Genomic DNA, 15,876 nt, shown 5'->3' on the forward strand with positions numbered 1-15,876 from the left:
TAAATCTTCCAAGAGAATTCTTTCACTATCTTCCAAACATAGGAACTTTGAGCCAATATCCTTCTAATATGCAAATGGAGGGAAATAAACAATTCCCCCTACCAAAAGATACAGTCTCATGAATTCTCAGCCACTAGGATGGGAGGAATTTGATCCCCAGTTTTGGATTTCTGTAGTCTGTGACTGAAGCTTGATGAGTTGTAGATGAAGGAGGGAGGAGCGCCAGCCCCAAGAACTTAGGTACTCTACTCAACCCTGCCCACCTTCCTCTTGGGAGATAAAGAATCAAAGTCTTGCTCACCTTGTCTCCTCTCTTCCAGAAACTCTCTAAAAACAATCTGAGGAATCCAAGCTCTAAACAGCGAACTCTGGAATAACTAACATTGACATGAGTCCCTCAAACAGAGCTGGCAGTTTGGACACTACAAGTTACTCTTTTTTTTTTTTTTTTTTTTTAATTTAGAATTTTTTTTTCCACAGTATATATGCACGAGTAATTTTTTTTTAAATAATATTATCCTTGTATTCATTTTTCCAAATTATCCTTCCCCCTCCCTCCATTCCCTCCCCCCGATGACAGGCAATCCCATACATTTTACATGTGTTACAATATAACCTAGATACAATACATGTGTGTAAATACCATTTTCTTGTTGCACATTAAGTATTAGATTCCGAAGGTATAAGTAACCTGGGTAGATAGACAGTAGTAGCTAACAATTTACATTCACTTCCCAGTGTTCCTTCTCTGGGTGTAGTTGTTTCTGTCCATCATTGATCAACTGGGAGTGAGTTGGATCTTCTTTATGTTGAAGATTTCCACTTCCATCAGAATACATCTTCATACAGCATTGAAGTGTACAGCGATCTTCTGGTTCTGTTCATTTCACTCAGCATCAGTTGATGTAAGTCTCTCCAAGCCTCTCTGTATTCCTCCTGCTGGTCATTTCTTACAGAACAATAATATTTCATAACATTCATATACCATAATTTACCCCACCATTCTCCAATTGATGGACATCCATTCATCTTCCAGTTTCTAGCCACTATGAAAAGAGCTGCCACAAACATTTTGGCACATACAGGTCCCTTTCTGCTCCTTAGTATTTCTTTGGGATATAAGCCCAATAACAGCAATGCTAGGTCAAAGGGTATGCAGAGTTTGATAACTTTTTGGGTCATAGTTCCAGATTGCTCTCCAGAATGGTTGGATTCTTTCACAACTCCACCAACAATGTATCAGTGTCCCAGTTTTCCCACATCCCCTCCAACATTCATCATTATTTGTTCCTGTCATCTTAGCCAATCTGACAGGTGTGTAGTGATATCTCAGGGTTGTCTTAATTTGCATTTCTCTGATCAGTAATGATTTGGAACACTCTTTCATATGAGTGGATACAGTTTCAATTTCATCATCTGAGAATTGTCTGTTCATATCCTTTGACCATTTATCAGTTGGAGAATGGTTTGATTTCTTATAAATTAAGATCAATTCTCTATATATTTTGGAAATGAGACCTTTGTCAGAACCTTTAACTTTAAAAATATTTTCCCAATTTGTTACTTCCCTTCTAATCTTGTTTGCATTAGTATTGTTTGTACAGAAACTTTTTAGTTTGATGTAATCAAAATCTTCTATTTTGTGATCAATAATGATCTCTAGTTCTCCTCTGGTCATAAATTCCTTCCTCCTCCACAGGTCTGAGAGGTAGACTATTCTCTGTCCCTCTATTTATTATCTCCCTCTTTATGCCTAAATCATGGACCCATTTTGATCTTATCTTGGTATATGGTGTTAAGTGTGGATCCATATCTAATTTCTGCCATATTAATTTCCAGTTTTCCCAACAGTTTTTTCCAAATAATGATTTTTTGTCCCTAATGTTGGTATCTTTGGGTTTGTCAAAGACTAGATTGCTCTAGATGTACCCTTTTTTGTCCTTTGTATCTAATCTGTTCCACTGATCGACCGGTCTATTTCTTAGCCAATACCAAATGGTTTTGGTGACTGCTGCTATATAATATAGCTTTAGATCAGGTACACTTAGACCACCTTCCTCTGACTTTTTTTTCATTAGTTCCCTTGCAATTCTCGACCTTTTATTCTTCCATATGAATTTTGTTGTTATTTTTTCTAGGTCATTAAAATAATTTCTTGGGAGTCTGATTGGTATAGCACTTAAATAAATAGATTAGTTTGGGGAGTATTGTCATCTTTATTATATTCGCTCGGCCTATCCAAGAGCACTGAATGTCTTTCCAATTATTTAAATCTGACTTTATTTTTGTGGCAAGTGTTTTGTAATTTTGCTCATATAATTCCTGACTATTTTTTGGTAGGTGGATTCCCAAATACTTTATACTCTCAACATTTGTTTGGAATGGAATTTCTCTTTGTATCTCTTGCTGTTGCATTTTGTTGGTGATATATAAAAATGCTGAGGATTTAAGTGGATTTATTTTGTATCCTGCCACTTTGCTAAAATTCTGAATTATTTCTAATAGCTTTTTAGCAGAGTCTTTGGGGTTCTCTAAGTATACCATCATGTCATCTGCAAAGAGTGATAGTTTGATTTCCTCATTTCCTACTCTAATTCCTTGAATCTCTTTCTCAGCTCTTATTGCTGAGGCTAGCGTTTCTAGTACTATATTGAATAGTAATGATGATAGTGGGCAACCTTGTTTCACTCCTGATCTTACTTGGAAAGGTTGCAGTTTATTTCTATTGCATATTATGCTTACTGATGGTCATAAATATATGCTCCTGATTATTCTAAGGAATAGTCCATTTATTCCTATACTCTCAAGCGTTTTTAGTAGGAATGGATGTTGGATTTTGTCAAATGCTTTTTCTGCATCTATTGAGATGATCATATTGTTTTTATTAATTTGATTATTAATATGGTCAATTATACTAATAGTTTTCCTAATATTAAACCAGCCCTGCATTCCTGGCATAAATCCTACTTGATCATAGTGTATTATCCTGGGGATGATTTTCTGAAGTCTTTTTGCTAATATCTTATTTAAGATTTTAGCATCAATATTCATTAAGGAAATTGGTCTATAATTTTCTTTCTCAGTTTTCAATCGACCTGGTTTAGGTATCAGTACCATGTCTGTGTCATAAAAGGAGTTTGGTAGGACTCCTTCATCCCCTATTTTTTCAAATAGTTTATATAGCATTGGGGCTAATTGTTCTTTAAATGTTTGGTAGAATTCACATGTAAACAAGTTACTCTTGAGAAACTATCTAAAAGGGAAGATGCTAAAATTAAAAATAATCAGCATGTACTGGGTTTGTATCCCAAAGAGATTTTTTAAAATTAATTTTGTAATTATAACATTTTTTACAACATTATCCCTTGTACTCCTTTCTGTTCCGAATTTTTCTTCTACTTCACTCCACCCCCTCCCCTATATGGCAGGCATTCCCATACATATTAAATATGTTATAGTATATCCTAGGTACACTATATATGTGCAGAACTGAATTTTGTTGTTGTTATTGTTGTTGCAAAGGAAGAATTGGATTTGGAAAGTAAAAATAACCTGGGGAGAAAAACAAAAAAATGCTAACACTTTACCCTCATTTCCCAGTGTTCCTTTTCTGGGTGTAGCTGATTCTGTCCATCATGGATCAATTGGAATTGGATTAGATTGGAATTGGATTAGCTCTTCTCTATGTTGAAGATATCCACTTCCATCAGAATACATCCTCATAGGCTTGGAGAGACTTACATCAACTGATGCTCAGTGAAATGAATAGAACCAGACGATCTCTGTACACTTCAATATTGTATGAAGATGTATTCTGATGGAAGTGGATATCTTCAACATAAAGAAAATCCAACTCACTTCCAGTTGATCAATGATGGACAGAAATAACTACACCCAGAGAAGGAACACTGGGAAATGAATGTAAATTGTTAGCACTACTGTCTATCTACCCAGGTTACTTATACCTTCGGAATCTAATACTTAATGTGCAACAAGAAAATGGTATTTACACACATATATTGTATCTAGGTTATATTGTAACAAATGTAAAATGTATGGGATTGCCTATCATCAAAGGGAGGGAGTAGAGGGAGGGAGGGGATAATTTGGAAAAATGAATACAAGGGATAATATTATAAAAAAAAATTACTCATGCATATATACTGTGGAAAAAAAATTAAAAAAAAAAAAAAGAAAAAAGAATACATCCTCATACAGTATCGTTGCTGAAGTGTATAATGATCTCGGTTTCTGCTCATCACTCAGCATCAGTTGATGTAAGTCTCTCCAAGCCTCTCTGTATTCATCCTGTTGGTCATTTCTCACAGAACAATAATATTCCATAACATCCATATATCATAATTTACCCAACCATTCTCCAATTGATTGACATCCATTCATTTTCTAGTTTCTACAAAAAGGACTGTGCCAAAATGTTTGTGGAGAATTGGAGAATGGCTTGATTTCTTATAAATTAAAGTCAATTCTCTGTATATTTTGGAGATGAGGCCTTTATCAGAACCTTTAACTGTAAAAATGTTTTCCCACTTTGTTACTTTCCTTCTAATTTTGTTTGCACTAGTTTTGTTTGTGCAAAAGCTTTTTAATTTGATGTAATCAAAATTTTCTATTTTGTGATCAATAATAATCTCTAGTTCTCCTTTGGATACAAATTCCTTCCTTCTTCACAAGTCTGAGAGGTAAACTATCCTATGTTCCTCTAATTTATTTATGATTTCGTTCTTTATGCCTAAATCTTGGACCCATTTTGATCTTATCTTAGTATGTGGTGTTAAATATGGGTCCATGCCTAGTTTCTGCCATACTAATTTCCAATTTTCCCAGCAGTTTTTGTCAAATAATGAATTCTTATCCCAGAAGTTGGGATCTTTGGGTTTGTCAAACACTAGATTGCTACTTTTATTCACTCTCTTGTCCTGTGAACCTAACCTATTCCACTGATCAAATGGTCTATTTCTTAGCCAATACCAGATGGTTTTGGTGACTGCTGCTTTATAATATAGTTCTAGATCAGGTACAACTAGACCACCTTCATTTGATTTTGTTTTCATTACTACCCTTGAAATTCTCGACCTTTTATTCTTCCATATGAATTTTGTTGTTATTTTTTCTAGGTCATTAAAATAGTTTCTTGGGAGTCTGATTGGTATAGCACTAAATAAATAGATTAGTTTGGGGAGTATTGTCATCTTAATTATATTCGCTCAGCCTATCAAAGAGCACTCAATGTCTTACCAAATATTTAAATCTGACTTTATTTTTGTGGCAAGTGTTTTGTAATTTTGCTCATATAATTCTTAACTTTCCTTTGGTAGATATATTCCCAAATATTTTATGCTGTCGTCCGTTATTTTGAATGGAATTTCTCTTTGTATCTCTTGCTGTTGGATTGTGTTGGTAATGTATAAAAATGCTGAGGATTTATGTGGATTTATTTTGTATCCTGCCACTTTGCTAAAGTTCTGGATTATTTCTAATAGCTTTTTAGCAGAGTCTTTGGGGTTCTCTAAGTATATAATCATGTCATCTGCAAAAAGTGACAGTTTAATTTCCTCATTTCCTACTCTAATTCCTTGAATCTCTTTCTCGGCTCTTATTGCCGAGGCTAGCTTTTCTAGTACTATATTGAATAGTAATGATGATAATGGGCAACCTCGTTTCACTCCTGATCTTACAGGGAAAGGTTCCAGTTTATTACCATTACATATGATGTTTACTGATGGTTTTAAATATATGCTCCTGATTATTTTAAGGAATAGTCCATTTATTCCTATACTCTCAAGTGTTTTTAGTAGGAATGAATGTTGGATTTTATCAAATGCTTTTTCTGCACCAAAGAGATCTTAAAGAAAGGAAAGGGATCTGTATGTGCAAGAATGTTTGTGGCAGCCCTCTTTGTAGTGGCTAGAAACTGGAAACTACGTGGATGCCCATCAATTGGAGAATGGGTGAATAAATTGTGGTATATGAATGTTATGGAATATTATTGTTCTGTAATAAATGACCAACAGGATGATTTCAGAAAGGCCTGGAGAGACTTACATGAACTGATGCTGAGTGAAATGAGCAGGACCAGGAGATCTTTGTATACTTCAACAATACTGTATGAGGATCAATTCTGATGGACGTGGCCCTCTCCAACGATGAGATGAACCAAATCAGTTCCAATAGAGCAGTAATTAATTGAACCAGCTACACCCAGCAAAAGAACTCTGGGAGATGACTATGAACCATTGCATAGAATTCCCAATCCCTCTAATTTTGTCCACCTGCATTTTGGATTTCCTTCACAGGCCAATTGTACTCTATTTCAAAGTCTGATTCTTTTTGTTCAGCAAAACAACTGTTTGGTCATGTATACATATATTGTATTTAATTTATACTCTAACATATTTAACATGTATTGGTCGACCTGCCATCTTGGGGGGGAGGAAGGAGGGGAAAAATTGGAACAAAAGGTTTGGCGATTGTCAATGTTGTAAAATTACCCTCGCAAATATCTGGTAAATAAAAACTATTATTAAAAAAAAAAATCAGCATGAAACCAAAAGGATCCAAACCATAACAAATATATGAATATCCAATTCTAAGTATTAAAAAACACATAGTAATAATAACTAGTATTTACCTAGCACTTCAAGATTTTCTAAAGCATTTTACAACTATTATCTCATTTTGTCCTCACTATACTAGGTGGTTATTCTTATTTTACAGGTGAGTAAATTGAAGATGGGAGAGACTTGAATTGGGGTCTTTTAAGGGACACAGTGGATACAGTCTGGGCTTGGAATCAGGGAGACATCCTCATGAGTTAAAATCTGCCTCAGACACTACCTAAGTGACCCAGAGCAAGTCACTTCATTCTGTTTGCCTCAGTTTCCTCATCTGTAAAATAAGCTGGAGAAGGAAATGTCAAATTGCTCCAGTGTCTTTGCCAAGAAAGTCCCAAATGGGATCACAGAGAGTTGGACATGATTAAAACAACTCAACAACAACCATTTCCTAATTTCAAGTCAGGTCCTCTTTTCTTGTTTCACCACAATAAAGATATTATAGGAGAAAGATCAGATTTGAGGTATAAGAGCCTATTTCTGTCATTAATTACCTTGGTGACTCTGGGTAAATCATGAAAACCCTTCTTGACTCAGTTTCAGGATTTTCAGTTTCAGTTTTGCCTCTAAATCTATGATCCTGTCATTGAAGATTGCAAAATCAGATAGGTTAAACTCTCCCCAGGTTTATCCATTAAATCTTCTCTGCTTGTTTCAAGTTTCTATAAACAAAGGTCTGTGTCTCCATGTTTTTAATTGTTAAAAGAGGCTAGCACCATTTGCTAGTTCTCTGTCTGGATAAAACCAAGATGGTAAGAGAGAAATTCTTTAAATTACGTGCTCCAACAGCCTGGATAATTTAATCACAAGTTTACTGTATCATAATTTAGGAGTGGAAAGGAACTTTAGAAATCATTAGGCAAAATGAAAAGATTCCATAATACATCCCCCAAATGCACATATATTATATGTTTTTTAAAAGAGAAAATGAATATATAGATGCACTTCATCCTCATAGAATTAAACTGTCGTCTGTCAGAGAAACCTGACTATGAAGAGAGAGCAACAAGGAGGAAAGAAGCTCCTCAATAACACAGGCATAGAAGAGGGCTTGAGTGAGAAGCAGATTACGGAGGTGCTAAACAAAATCCTTGAGCTTGCAGCTTTGCTGGATCAGTCTGTTATCAGATAAAAAGAAGGAGGTTGTAACTAGGTAGTAAAATTCAATTCTTTGTCTTCCCCCACAATTGGTCTCTCCATTCCCTTCACCCTAATCAACTTTTCTCTTTGATCTTGGCTGATGAATTGTATTGGAGACACCTTTAAGACAAGCAGGGATTCATTACCATTTCTTTATGGTACCCGCACTTCTGTTCCCTTTCCTTTGGCCATCCCTGCCAGTGTTTTTCAGCTTCTTTCAAATGCAGAAGAAGTGGTGGAATCTGGAACCTTTTAGGATAATTTATTCTATGAAAGAACTCTGTGGTTCTATGCACTTCTCCAAATCTTGCTATGAAAAAGTAATTGATGTACTATATTATTATTCAAGAATCATCAAAAAATGCTTTTACATGTCTAATTCTGTAGGACATAATTTCATGTTTTCTGGAGGTTTCTTTGGGTCATTTCTTCCCACAAAAATTAATTTCTCCATCCCACTCCTACAATTCCCACTCCCCCCTTCCATCCTTCCAGAAAGTCACAGATTTATGATATCTCTGTCTCTGACCTTTGGGAGAAAGCTGAAATTACACCAACTTTCCATTACTGGCATGACTACATACTAAATGCTAAAAGATTAATTCTGATGAAGAAAGGGATAAAGAAAAGTTGTAACTAAATTAAAGGAAGTCTTTGGTTATAGGGCTATTCTATATTTTTGATCCAAAATAAATAAAAACAAACAAACAAAAAAATGTAACTTACCTCTAGGCTGAAAGTAAAAAAACTGTAGATGCCTGAGGGAGAAATAGCAATAGACAAGGAAAAGATAAAAGTGACAAGAAAAAAATTTTCCCCCTTTGCTTTCTAAAATACAGATGGTTCCTTTGTTAAATATCTGAAGGAAAAACCATGGAAAATAGTTTTCCTCTAAGCCATTACAGAAAGCAATTTGAATCTATTTCTACCAAAAACAAAACAAAACAAAACAATTAAATTGTGCCTTTTGACCCAGAAGTTTTCAGATTGTTACAAATTTTTGAACATGGCCAATGTGGGAATTTGTTTTGTTTGATTATATCTATTTGTAAGAGGGGTTTTGTTTTTTCTTATTTTCTCAATGGGTGTGGGGAAGAAGGAATAAAAGGAAGAGAAGGATCTTTAGGGGGATTTTTTTTTTTTTTTTTTTTACTAAAATAAAAAAGGGTTAAAAAAAAAGAAAATGGATTTGCAAACATTTTTCCTATAAGCAAAATAATAATGAACATTTATATAGTACTTTAAGGCTTGTAAAACAATTTACAAGTGTTATTTTATCTTCACCACATCCTAAGATATAAATGTTATTACTATCCCCATTTTGTAGATAAGAAAAGTAAGTTTCAGAATGATTGAATGACTTCATCAGGGTCACATATATAATAAATTCTCATGCCAAATTTTAAGTTAGTTCTTCCTGATTTCTAGAAATAATGTTTTATCCACTGTGGCACTACCTTATTACTTGAATATTTTAATTGCCCATAGATGTTTCCTAAACCCTCATACACTAAAGTTAAACTCTTACATATCTTTGTTTTCCCATTACTTTTGCTGTCAGAATTTATATAAATGGTTCTGAACAATGCAGCACTGTGATTTACTTTCTCTAGGTTTTCAATACACTCCTCTCTCCTGATTCTCCAATTACCTTTCTGAGGGTCTCTCAGTTCCTGCTGGGTCCTCATCCAGGTCATGCCCACTAATAGTGTGTTCCCCAAAGTTCTGTTCTAGATTTTCTTCCACTTCTATACTATCACCTTTCATGATCTTAGCAGTTTCTATTATTTTAACCTTTCTCTTAGTCGTAGTTCCACAAAACTAATTGCCTTTTTTAACCAACTGGATATCCCACAGATATGTGCAATGAAACATGTCCAAAACAGAACTTATCTCCCCTCCTCCCCACTTCCCAACTTTTCTATTGCTTTCAAGGACACCACCATTCTTCCAATCATTCAGACTCACAATTTTTATGTTACCTTTGACTCTTCACACTGATCTCACACATCCACCCTGCTATCAAATCTTATTTCCACCTTCACAGTATCTGTCATACAAATCATTTCTCTCCAGTCCTACAATCATAATATACTCTACTTCCAAACTTTTTCCCCTGAGCTATTATTGTAAGTGACTTCTATATCCTGTTCCTTCCAATATCCTGTTGTGACTTCTATATCCTATTCCTTTCCAATCTTATTCTTTAGATACTCTGAACTTTTTTTGAAGTGTCCAGTTCTTTTTTATTATAATTATTAAAGCTTTTTATTTTCTATTTTCTTTTCTTTTTTTTTTTTTTAATAACTTTTTATTGACAGAACATATGCCTGGGTAATTTTTTACAACATTATCCCTTGCACTCACTTCTGTTCTGATTTTTCCCTTCTCTCCCTCCACCCTTCCCCTAGATGGTAAGCAATCTTATACATGTTAAATATGTTATAGTATATCCTAGATACAATATATATGTGTAGAACAGAACAGTTCTCTTAGTTGCACGGGAGAAATGGAGAAGGTAAAAATAACCTGGGGAGAAAAATAAAAATGCAAACAGTTTACACTCATTTCCCAGTGTTTCTTTTCTGGATGTAGCTGATTCTGCTTATCATTGATCAATTGGAACTGAATTAGATCTTCTCTTTGTCAAAGATAGCCACTTCCATCAGAATATATCCTCATACAGTATCATTGTTGAAGTGTATAATGATCTCCGGGTTCTGCTCATTTCACTCAGCATCAATTGATGTAAGTCTCTCCAAGCCTCTCTGTATTCATCCTGCTGGTCATTTCTTACAGAACAATAATATTCCATAACATCTATATACCACAATTTATGCAACCATTCTCCAATTGTTGGGCATCCACTCAGTTTCTAGTTTCTGGCCACTACAAAAAAGGCTGCCACAAACATTTTGGTACATACAGGTCCCTTTCCCTTCTTTAGTATTTCTTTGGGATATAAGCCCAGTAGTAGAACTGCTGGATCAAAGGGTATGCACAGTTTGATAACTTTTTGGGCATAGTTCCAAATTGTTCTCCAGAATGGTTGGATCTGTTCACAACTCCACCAGCAATGCATCAATGTCCCAGTTTTCCCACATCCCCTCCAACATTCATCATTATTTTTTCCTGTCATCTTAAAAGCTTTTTATTTTCAAAACATATGCATGGATAATTTTTCAACTTGACCCTTGCAAAGCCTTGTATTCCAAAATTTCCCCTCTTTCCCCCCATCCATCCTCTCCCCTAGATGGAAGGTAATCCAATATTAAACATGTTAAAATATATGTTAAATCCAATATATGTATACTTATTTATACAATTATCTTGCTGCACAAAAAAAATCACGTCAAAAAGGAAAAAAAATGAGGAAAAAAAACCAAAATGCAAGCAAAGAACAAAAAGAGTGAAAATGCTATATTGTGATCCACATTCAGTTCTCACAGTCCTCTCTCTGAGTGCAGATGGCTCTCTTCATCACAAAATCATTGGAACTGGCCTGAATCACCTCTTTGAGGAGAAGAGCCATGTCTATCAGAGTTGATCATTGTATTTATTTTATTGTTGTTATGTACAATGATCTCCTGGTTCTGCTCATTTTACTTAGCATGAGTTCATGTAAGTCTCCCCAGCCCTTTCTAAAACCATCCTCTTGATCATTTCTTACAGAACAATAACATTCTATAACATTCATATGCCTTAACTTATTCAGCCATTCTCCAGCTGATGGGAGTTTCCACTCATTTTCCAGTTTCTTGCCACTACAAAGAGGGCTGCCACAAACATTTTTGTACATGTGGATCCCTTTCCCTTCTTTAAGATCTCTTTGGGATATAAGCCCAGTAGAAACACTGCTGATCAAAGGGTATGCACAGTTTGATAGTCCTTTGGCCATAGTTCCAAATTGTTCTCCAGAATGGCTAAATCCTGAACTTCTTGTATAACAAATAAAACAATCTCCAGACTCCATACATTTGCACTGAGTTTCCTCCAAGCCTGAAATGTTCTTCCTCCTCACCTCCAGGCTTCCCTAATTTCTTTCAAGACTGCTTAAATCTCCCCTTTTGCAAGAGGCTTTTCCTGGTCTCCCCCTACTTTTCTTTTCCTATGAGATTACTTCCTATTTTCACTGTGTATTACCATATTTGTCCTTTGGTCATTTGAGTCATATTTGACTTTTCTTGATCCCAATTGGAGTTTTCTCAGCAAAGATATTGAAGTGGTTTGCCATTTCCTTCTTCAGCTTATTTGACAGATGAGGAAACTGAGGCAGATTAGGTGATTTGCCTAGGGTCACACAACCAGGAGTCTGAGGCCAGAATTAAACATAGGAAGAACTAATTTCCTGAGGTTGGGAGTAGATGTTACTATGGTACCTGTATATATTGTATAGGTACATAAGTATTTGTATGTTGTTATATTAGAATGTGAGCAACTGGACACTAGTGGATATGTTTTTGCTTTTATTTGTATTCCCAGCATTTAACACTGAGCCTGGTGTTTTAGTAAATGTTTGTTGGCTGACAGATAAGTTATAATCTTACATTCATGGAACCAGTTTGGTTCTCAGCTCCTGTGTAACCTTGAACATGAATTATTTCAAATTTCAGTTTCTTCACTTGTAAAAGGAGGGGGTTTGCCTTTTGGACCTCTAAATCTAATTGCAGTTCTAGAGCTATGGCATTCTCCTATGCCTAGGAGGCTTCTCTCCTCATGTCTGTCTCCTGACTTTTTTCAAGTATTAATTAAAATCTTACCTTTAACAAGAAATCTTTCCAAATCTCTTTTTTATTTTTAATTTTTTGTTATAGCTTTTTATTTACAAGACATATACATGGGTAATTTTTCAGCATTGACAATTGCAAAACCTTTTGTTCCCATTTTTCCCTTCTTCCCCCCAGCCCCTCCCCCAGATGGCAGGTTGACCAATTCATGTTAAATATGTTAAATTATATATTAAATACAATATTAGCATACATGTCCAAAAGTTATTTTGCTGTACAAAAAGAATCGAACTTTGTTTTTTTTTTTTTTTAAATTTTTTATTTTATTTTATAATTATAACATTTTTTGACAGTACATATGCATGGGTAATTTTTTACAACATTATCCCTTGCACTTACTTCTATTCAGATTTTTTCCCTTCTTCCCCCAACCCCCTCCCCCAGATGGCAAGCAGTCTTATATATGTTAAATATATTACAGTATAATTTAGATACAATATATGTGTGTAGAACCGAATTTTTTGTTGCACAGGAAGAATTGGATTCAGAAGATAAAAATAACAGTTTACATTCATTTCCCAGTGTTCCTTTTCTGGATGTAGCTGGTTCTGTCCATCATTAATCAATTGGAATTGGATTAGCTCTTCTCTATGTTGAAGAAATCCACTTCCATCAGCATACATCCTCATACAGTATCATTGTTGAAGTGTATAATGATCTTCTGGTTCTGCTCGTTTCACTCAGCATCAGTTGATGTAAGTCTCTCCAAGCCTCTCTGTATTTCTCCTGTTGGTCATTTCTTATAGAACAATAATATTCCATAACATTCATATACCATAGTTTACCCAACCATTCTCCAATTAATGGACATCCATTCATCTTCCAGCTTCTAGCCACTATGAAAAGGGCTGCCACAAACATTTTGGCACATACAGGACCCTTTCCCTTCTCTAGTAGTTCCTTGGGGTATAAGCCCAGTAGTAGTATGGCTGGGTCAAAGGGTATGCACATTTTGATAACTTTTTGGGCATAATTCCAGATTGCTCTCCAGAATGGTTGGATTCTTTCACAATTCCACCAACAATGCATCAGTGTCCCAGTTTTCCCACAGCCCCTCCAACATTCATCGTTATTTGTTCCTGTCATCTTAGCCAATCTGACAGGTGTGTAATGATACCTCAGAGTTGTCTTAATTTGCATTTCTCTGATCAATAGTGATTTGGAACACTCTTTCATATGAGTGGAAATAGTTTTAATTTCATCATCTGAAAATTGTCTGTTCATATCCTTTGACCATTTATCAATTGGAGAATGGCTTGATTTCTTATAAATTAAAGTCAATTCTCTGTATATTTTGGAGATTAGGCCTTTATCAGAACCTTTAACTGTAAAAATTTTTTCCCAATTTGTTACTTCCCTTCTAATCTTGTTTGCATTAGTTTTGTTTGTGCAGAAACTTTTTAATTTGGTGTAATCAAAATGTTCTATTTTGTGATCAATAATGGTCTCTAGTTCTCCCTTGGACACAAACTCCTTCCTCCTCCACAAGTCTGAGAGGTAAACCATCCCATGTTCCTCCAATTTATTTATGATTTCGTTCTTTATGCCTAAATCTTGGACCCATTTTGATCTAATCTTAGTATGTGGTGTTAAATGTGGGTCCATGCCTAGTTTCTGCCATACTAATTTCCAGTTTTCCCAGCAGTTTTTGTCAAATAATGAATTCTTATCCCAAAATTTGGGATCTTTGGGTTTGTCAAAGATTAGATTGCTATTTTTATTCACTATCTTGCCCTGTAAACCTAACCTATGCCACTGATCAACTAGTCTATTTCTTAGCCAATACCAAATGGTTTTGGTGATTGTTGCTTTATAATATAGCTTTAAATCAGGTACACTTAGACCACTTTCCTCTGACTTTTTTTTCATTAGTTCCCTTGCAATTCTCGACCTTTTATTCTTCCATATGAATTTTGTTGTTATTTTTTCTAGGTCATTAAAATAGTTTCTTGGGAGTCTGATTGGTATAGCACTAAATAAATAGATTAGTTTGGGGAGTATTGTCATCTTTATTATATTCGCTCGGCCTATCCAAGAACACTGAATGTCTTTCCAATTATTTAAATCTGACTTTATTTTTGAGGCAAGTGTTTTGTAATTTTGCTCATATAATTCCTGACTCTCCTTTGGTAGATATATTCCCAAATATTTGATACTATCGACTGTTATTTTGAATGGAATTTCTCTTTGTATCTCTTGCTGTTGGATTGTGTTGGTAATGTATAAAAATGCTGAGGATTTATGTGGATTTATTTTGTATCCTGCCACTTTGCTAAAATTCTGAATTATTTCTAATAGCTTTTTAGCAGAGTCTTTGGGGTTCTCTAAGTATACCATCATGTCATCTGTGAAAAGTGACAATTTGATTTCTTCATTTCCTACTCTAATTCCTTGGATCTCTTTCTCGGCTCTTATTGCCAAGGCTAGAGTTTCTAGTACTATATTGAATAGTAATGGTGATAGTGGGCAACCTCGTTTCACTCCTGATCTTACAGGGAAAGGTTCTAGTTTATCACCATTACATATGATGTTTACTGAAGGTTTTAAATATATGCTCCTTATTATTTTAAGGAATAGTCCATTTATTCCTATACTCTCAAGCGTTTTTAGTAGGAATGGATGTTGGATTTTATCAAATGCCTTTTCTGCATCTATTGAGATGATCATATGGTTTTTATTAATTTGATTATTAATATGGTCAATTATACTAATAGTTTTCCTAATATTAAACCAGCCCTGCATTCCAGGTATAAATCCTACTTGGTCATAGTGTATTATCCTGGGGATGATTTTCTGAAGTCTATTTGCTAATATCTTATTTAAGATTTTAGCATCAATATTCATTAAGGAAATTGGTCTATAGTTTTCTTTCTCAGTTTTCGATCGACCTGGTTTAGGTATCAGTACCATGTCTGTGTCATAGAAGGAATTTGGTAGGACTCCTTCAATCCCTATTTTTTCAAATAGTTTACATAGCATTGGAGTTAGTTGTTCTTTAAATGTTTGGTAGAATTCACCTGTAAATCCATCTGGTCCTAGGGACTTTTTCTTAGGAAGTTGGTTAATAGCTTGGTCTATTTCTTTTTCTGAGATGGGACTATTTAGACTACTTACTTCTTCCTCTGTTAATCTGGGCAAGCTATATTTTTGAAGGTATTCTTCCATTTCATTTAAGTTATCAAATTTATCGGCATAAAGTTGAGCAAAGTAGCTCCTAAGTATTGTTCTAATTTCCTCTTCATTAGTGGTGAGTTCACCCTTTTCATTTTCAAGACTATCAATTTGCTTTTTCTCTTTCCTTTTTTTAATCAGGTTTA

Source organism: Sminthopsis crassicaudata, chromosome 6 (genome assembly GCF_048593235.1).
Source record: "Sminthopsis crassicaudata isolate SCR6 chromosome 6, ASM4859323v1, whole genome shotgun sequence".
NCBI classification, from domain to species: Eukaryota; Metazoa; Chordata; class Mammalia; order Dasyuromorphia; family Dasyuridae; genus Sminthopsis; species Sminthopsis crassicaudata.